The sequence below is a fragment of the Ictidomys tridecemlineatus genome, chromosome 3, assembly GCF_052094955.1.
Source record: "Ictidomys tridecemlineatus isolate mIctTri1 chromosome 3, mIctTri1.hap1, whole genome shotgun sequence".
Classification (NCBI taxonomy): Eukaryota; Metazoa; Chordata; class Mammalia; order Rodentia; family Sciuridae; genus Ictidomys; species Ictidomys tridecemlineatus.
In genome coordinates, this window is record NC_135479.1 from 157,048,071 (window position 1) to 157,055,693 (window position 7,623).

The window sequence follows — 7,623 nt, forward strand, 5'->3', positions numbered from 1 at the left end:
TAATAAAGCTGTTCTCATCCTTTTTAAGTTGAATTATTGCTATAAGATATATACTTATTGATTAGTCTGGATAATGAAGGAGCAATTAACCATGTACAGAACACTTAGAGTTGATTTGGTTCACTAGTTTTTAAAGTTGTATTTGCAATGAACTGCACAAAAGAAGGCACCAGATGTATAATTGTGTACAGGAAAAACAGGGCCACTATTGAAGACTTTAAAAAATTAACTCTACTTCAAAGGAACATTTTTTTCTCTTAGTACTATTAACAAAACATTAGCTTATTTTAAACACCTGGGTATATATTTCATTCTTAAAAATGAAAGATGATAGTTTTTCTCCTCAGATGAAATGCTTATAAACCTAGTGATAGAATTTCAAAAGTCACACACGGCTATCCATGACTAACTACAAATTTGGAACATAAACACATTCCATCAAAAGTTTGTTCTTGAGGACTAGGGATGTGACTCAGTGATACAGTGCTTACCTACCATGCACAAGGCCCTGGGTTTAACCTCCAGCAACAACAACAACAACAAAAAATGTTTGTCCTTGGGACATACTAGTAGAATGGTTCAATTTGTAAATTTCTGTCTTGAATAAATTATCAAGTGAGTGACAGATAGTCGATTAGTTAATGGTACATGCTGGTAGAAAATCTAAAAAATACTTTTAAAATATAAGTATATAACTGCATATAATTCTCATAAAAGTCATCAATTTCCTGGTACTTTCTCTATTACATTAATGTTCATAGGCAGCAGTTCCATGTGATCACAGATGCTTGTGTGCTCAAATGTTGTTATGAACTCCTGCCAATTATAGGGAAGCACATTGAAATGTACCTTCCCCTTAGAACAAAAAGATGACCTTCTAGCATTTCTGAATGGTCACAGCATACTCTACACACACACACACACACACACACACACACACACACACACACACACACTTTCTGAATGACTTGACAGCACAACACCTTCTTCTCCATGAGCCCTACTCATGCCTGAAAAGGGTCATGAATCTCTGTGGCCCCCTTTGCACAAGAGATTTGAGGTAGCCATGGCCAATATGAGCGGCTTCATCATTTGGTTTAAGCCAATTGGACTTAGTTATTAGACTACACTTCGTGGGTCTAAGACACTACTCTGCTACTTATTGGTTATGTCATCTTAGATAGGAAACTGGGGTTCATAGAATTTGACCTAATTTCACAAAAGAATATAACTTTAATTCCTCAGAAATGTATTATGAGAGTCAAATAACTTTTTAAATGGCTATTCAAAGTAATATTTATTTATTTTTAAAATGTTTTTATTTTTAGTTATACATGACAATAGAATGTATTTTGGCAGAGTATACATACATACATACATACAGTATAACATTCTGTTTAGGTTCCCACTCTTGTAGTCATACATGATGTGAAGTTACCCTGGTTGTATATACATATACAAGGCTAGAAAAGTTATACCCAATTAATTCTACTACCTTTTCAACCCCACCCCCTGCTGTCTTCATTTTTCTTTGTCTAATCCAATGGATTTCTATTACTCCCCTCCCTGACCTCCCTTGTTTTGGGTTAGCATTCACAAATCAGAGAGAACATCTGGCCTTTGGTTTGGGGGGATTGGCTTATTTCACTTAGCATGATATTTTCTAGTTCCATTCATTTACCAGCAGATGCCATAATTTCATTCTTCTTAATGGCTGAGTAATATTGCATTGTGTATATACGCCACATTTTCTTTTTTCATTCATCTGTTGAAGGACACCTAGGTTGTTTCCATAGCTTGGCTATTGTGAGTTAAGCTGCTATAAATATGGATGGGGTTACTCAACTGTACTATGTTGATTTTTAAGTCCTTTGAATATAGACCAAGGAGTGGGATAACTAGGTCCAATGGTAGTTCCATTCCAAGTATTCTAAGGAATCTCCATACTACTTTGCATAATAGTTGTACCAGTTTGCAGTCCCACCACCAATATGTGAGAGTAACTTTCTGCCCACATCCTCACCAACATTTATGATTATTTGTATTCTTTAAACCACCATTTTGACTGGAGTAAGAGGGAATCTAAGTGTAGTGTTTTTTTAATTATTTTTATTTGTTTTAATTAGTTATATATGACAGAATGCATTTATATACTTTGATATATCATACATAGATGAGATATAATTTTTTCTGAGTGTACATGTTGCATAATCATATTGGTCATGCATTGACATACATACATAAATTAATAATGTCTGTTTTGCTCTACTATCTTTCCTATCCCCACATCCCCTCTTCTACTCTCCCTTTACTTGCCCATACCTAATCTAAGGTAACTCTATTCTTCTCTAGTGCCCCCCTCTTATTGTGAATTAGCATTGCATATTAGAGAAAACATTCAGCCTTAGATTTTGTGGGATTGGCTTATTTTGCTTAGCATGATATTCTCTAATACCATCCATTTACTGGAAAATGCCATAATTTCACTCTTTTTTAAAGCTGAGTAATATTCCATTGAGTATATATACCACATTTTCTTTATCCATTCATCTATTGAAAGATACCTAGGTTTGTTCCATAGTTTAGCTATAGTGAATTGAGCTGCTATAAACATTGACATAACTGCATTACTATAGTATGCCAATTTTAAGTCCTTTGGGTATAAACCAAAGAGTGGGATAGCTGAGTCAAATGGTGGTTCCATTCCAAGGTTTTTGAGTAATCTCCATATTGCTTTCTATAGTGGTTGCACCAATTTGCAGTTCCACCAGCAATGTATGAGTGTACCTTTTTCCCCACATCCTTGCCAACATTTATTGTTGCCTGTTTACTTGATAATTGCCATTCTGACAATGGAGTGAGATGAAATGATTTGCATTTCTCTAATTGCTAGAGATGTTGAACACTTTTTCAGATGTTTGTTGATTGATTGTATTTCTTCTTCTGTGAAGTGTCTCTTCAGTTCCTTAGCCCATTTATTGATTGGGGTTTTTGTTTGTTTGTTTTGGTGTTAAATTTTTTTAGTTCTTTATATATCCTAGATTTTAATGCTTTATCACAGGTGCATATGGTAAAGATTTTCTCCTTATCTGTAGGCTCTCTTCTCACATTGTTGATTGTTTTCTTTGTTGAGAAGAAGCTTTTTAATTTGAATCCATCCTATTTATTCATCCTTGATTTTACTTCTTGTGCTTCAGGAGTCTTGTTAAGGGAGTCAGATCCTAGGCCAATATGGTGAAGATTTGGGCCAGTTTTTTCTTCTAGTAGGCACAGGGTCTCTCTTCTAGTGCCTAAGTCTTTGATCTACTTTGAGTTGATTTTTGTGCAGGGTGAGAGAAGTTTAATTTCATTTTGCTACATATGGATTTCCGGTTTTAATAACACCATTTTTTGAATAGGCTACCTTTTCTCCAGTGAATGTTTTTTGGCACCTTTGTCTAGTATGACATAATCATATTTATGTGGGTTTGTCTCTGTGTTCTCTATTCTGTACCATTGGTCTAGAAGTCTATTTTGGTGCTTATACCATGCCATTTTTGTTACTATAGTTCTGTAGTATAATTTAATTTTTTTTTAAGAGAGAGTGAGAGAGGGAGAGAGAGAGGAGAGAGAGAGAATTTTAATATTTATTTATTTATTTTTAATTTTATCGGCGGGCACAGCATCTTTGTTTGTATGTGGTGCTGAGGATCGAACCCAGGCCGCACGCATGCCAGGCGAGGGTGCTACCGCTTGAGCCACATCCCCAGCCCCTGTAGTATAATTTAAGGTCTGGTATTGTGATGCCTTGTGCTTAAATGTAGTTTTAATTTGCATTTTTCTAATTGCTAGAGATGTTGAACATTTCTTCATGTATTTTTTGAACATTCATATTTCTTCTTCTATGAAGTGTTTGTTCAGTTCCTTGCCCATTTGTTGATTATGTTTTTTTTTCTTTTTTTGTGTTTTTTTTTTTTCTGATGTTAAGTTTTTTGAGTTCTTTGTATATCCTGAGAAATAATTAATGCTTTATGTGGGTACTGGTAGTGAAGATTTTCTTCCAATGTGTAGATTTCTATACACATTCTTGACTATTTCCTTTGCTGTGAAGAAGTTTTCAGTTTGATACCATCCCATTTATTGATTCTTGGTTTTACTTCTTGTGCTTTAGGAGTCTTGTTGAGGAATTTGGTTCCCAAGCTGATATGTTGAAGAGTTGGGCCTATTTTTTCTTCTAGTAAGTACAGAATCTCTGGATCAAATAAACTTCTAAGTAAAAAAATGCTTGCAAATGATAAGTAATTATCATATTTTCTCTTTGTGTGTATTCTTATACATATATAGGTATATATGGATATATGATTGCTGATGTATATAAAGACTGTATATATATATATATATATATATATATATATATATATAATCATGTGTATGTGTGGAATATTCAATTTGTTGCCTCTTTCTCTAACTAGCAATTTAGAATCGTTCATTTCCTTGACCCTCTTCCTCCAATTACACCCTACCAGCTATATGTACCACCCACTTAATCAGTATCACTGGATCAACCCACTGATGAGGATGAGGTTCTCACAACTTAATTATTTCACCTTAACATTTTTGCATTAAGTTTTGACAAACTTGCATTGTCCATACTTTGTGAGTTCCTCAAAAACTTAATGAGACCTCACTCAAAATGAAAAATAAATTAAAAATAAAAAATCTTTAAAAGGACTAGGAATATAGCTCAGTGATATAAAATGCCCCTGGGTTCAACCCTAGCACCAAAAATAGAATTCTTTGGAAATCACAACACTAGTTGATTAAAAAAAAAATCAGTTTAAGCCCTTTTTATGTTCCTACTGTGTTCATTTCATCTTCCTCATTTAAGTAGCTAATCTCCCCTTGATTTGGACTTTGAATAGAATTAACTCAGCCTCTTGGTCTGACCTTAGATACTAATCCCTCTACTCTGGTCTGAGCAACACTTTGAAGTCATTATTTTCTCCTCTGAGCACCTCTCTCTTCCTCCACCACCTATAGTAGCATAGTGACTCTAGGGCCACTTAATGCAGGTCTCTGCTCTTTGTGGCTAAGTAGCCCTTGGCTAAGCGATATTTCCCAACAATTATCTGATGCTCCTTAACAATGCATCTTTAGAAAATGCCCACAGATAGAGAAAAATCACTCTATTGCAAAAAAAAAATGGAATATTGAATTTGTTGCCTCTTTCTCCGTCTAGTGATTTAGAGTTGTTCATTTCCTTCATATTCATTGTGCTATTATTAGCACAATGATATCAAACATACCAAAAAATAGCTTAATTAAAATTGTAAGAGTTCACATAATATAATAAACTGACTATTGATTTATCAAGTAATAGGAAACAAATATTTCTTTAAGAGTTCTCCTATGTTCAGCTATTAATTGTACCACTGCCTGGAAAATACACAAAACTATCAATCTTAAACAGTAGGATAGCTAGTAGTTATGGTTATATTTGTTTAAGCTAGCTTTTCCTCATTGTGACCAAAAGACCTGACAAGAACAACTTAAAAGAAGGAAAAGTGTATCTTGACTCATAGTTTCTGATCAGTCCTTCATCAGTCAACTCCACAGCTCTGGGCCTCGGTGGGGCAGAACATCATGGCAGAAGGATACAGCCGAGGAAAGGCGCTCAGGACCTGGCAACTGGGAACCAGAGACAAAGAGAGAGCGCTGTTCATCAGGAACAAAAGAGAAACCCTCGAGTCGCACCACCAGTGACTGGCTTTTTCCAGTCACATGCTTCCTGCCTACTGTTACCATCCAGTGATTTGATTAATCCACTGAGTAAGTGAATATCCTCATAACCCAACCATTTCACTTCTGACCCGCTGGCACTGTCTCACTGGGCTTTTAGAGGATACCTCATGTCCAAAACACAATAACATCTGACAATCCTTATATTTTACATATATTGATGAATAAATTCAGCTTTGCCTTCTGTAATAGCTCTACCTTATTAGAGTCCCATTACTATTATCCCTCAGTTATTAGTCTTGGTTTTGTAAACTAGACTCTTCTGTCTATATCCCAATGTGTCTAACTTGAGCTACGCTAAGGGAAGTTTTCCTTGTGCACACAATGACCTAGAGCAGTGTTTACAGTGGCACATGAGTCTCTACCTGCCTCCCAGGAGATCATTGTTATTAATATCCTAAAAATTGTGCCTGCTAAAATAATCAGTAAACAAAACAAAACAAAAAATATTTCTGTTCTTTCTCTATATTATCTAATTCTTTTTAAAAAACCCAGAAAAGCTCACAGCCCCCAACTCCCACCATCTTCCTTCCTCCTCTGTTAATAGAGGACTTCTGGTTTTGTTTCACTTCTTTGTTTGCTCATGTTATTTATTTGCTTTGTTGTGTGTGTAATATTTTAGTACCTTAGTTTGGCCTATATTATTTTCTAACTTTCTCAAACTTTAATCGTAATTCTCCATTTGGCATACTTTAATGTGAACAAACTCTTACTCTCAATTTGGTTTTCTACCAAAGTGAAATAAGTCACAGTATCTCATATTTCATTTAAAAATATCTTGAACTATATTATATACCCTTTAATTAGATTCTCACTCTTCTTCAAGATAGAAACACATGCTGCTGGACATTTTGGTTCTTAACTCATTTAAAAGTCAATCCCTGAAAAGATATTCTGCTAGTTACCTGGGCATTTGTTCTGTATTCTATTCATTTAATGCTTCTTGAATAATTATGGAAAGCAAGGACCTATGTTCAACATTGATCATGCAGTCGTGAATAAAAGAAACACGGTACCCGCCTTTCAAAATTTTTAAAGCAGTGAGAAAGGCAAAGGACTATACATGTAACTAAAAAATAAAGATGAATTCTCAAGCTGTGAAAATGTCCATGTGAGAAACACTGAGGTCCAATGACAGAAAGAACCGTAGGTCTTAGACAGGGCGGAGAAGACATCACTGAGTGAGAAGGAGCTCCCTCCTGAACATAAGAAGGGAGCAGCTTCAGGAAAATTTGGCAACCTATACAAATGAATCCTCCCACTGTGGAATCTGTTTGGTCACATGTGAAGCTCTAAAGGACCACATGGGCTGGGACACTATAGTCAGGAAATGAGGCAATAAGGCTAGGGAGGTAGGCAGAGTCTCTGTCGCATATGACAAAGGATTTGGGTATATTTTTGAGTGCAAAGTAAACCTTTTAGGAAGTGTTTTAGGTTGTACAAAGTGAAACCAGATATATAGAAATAGTTCATATATACAAATTTCATATAACAAATTACTATGATTTGTGGGGTGAGATACCAGGGATTGAACCCCAGAGGTGCTTAACCACTGAGCCACATTCCCCAGTCCCTCCTTTTTTTTTTTTTTTTTTTTTTAGATAGGATCTTGCTAAGTTGCTGAGGCTGGCTTTGAACTTGCAAACCTCCTGCCTCCAGCTCGCCAGTCACTGGATTACTGATATGTACCACCCCGCCCAGCTAACTATGATTTTATTTCTTGGAAATAGATTGGAGACTGACAATGATGGAAGCAGGGAGGACTGTAGGGTGACTATTCTAGAAATCCTAGTGGGACATCATGGCCACTAGATGACAGTGGTGAAAAAGGACACAGGGGAAGTA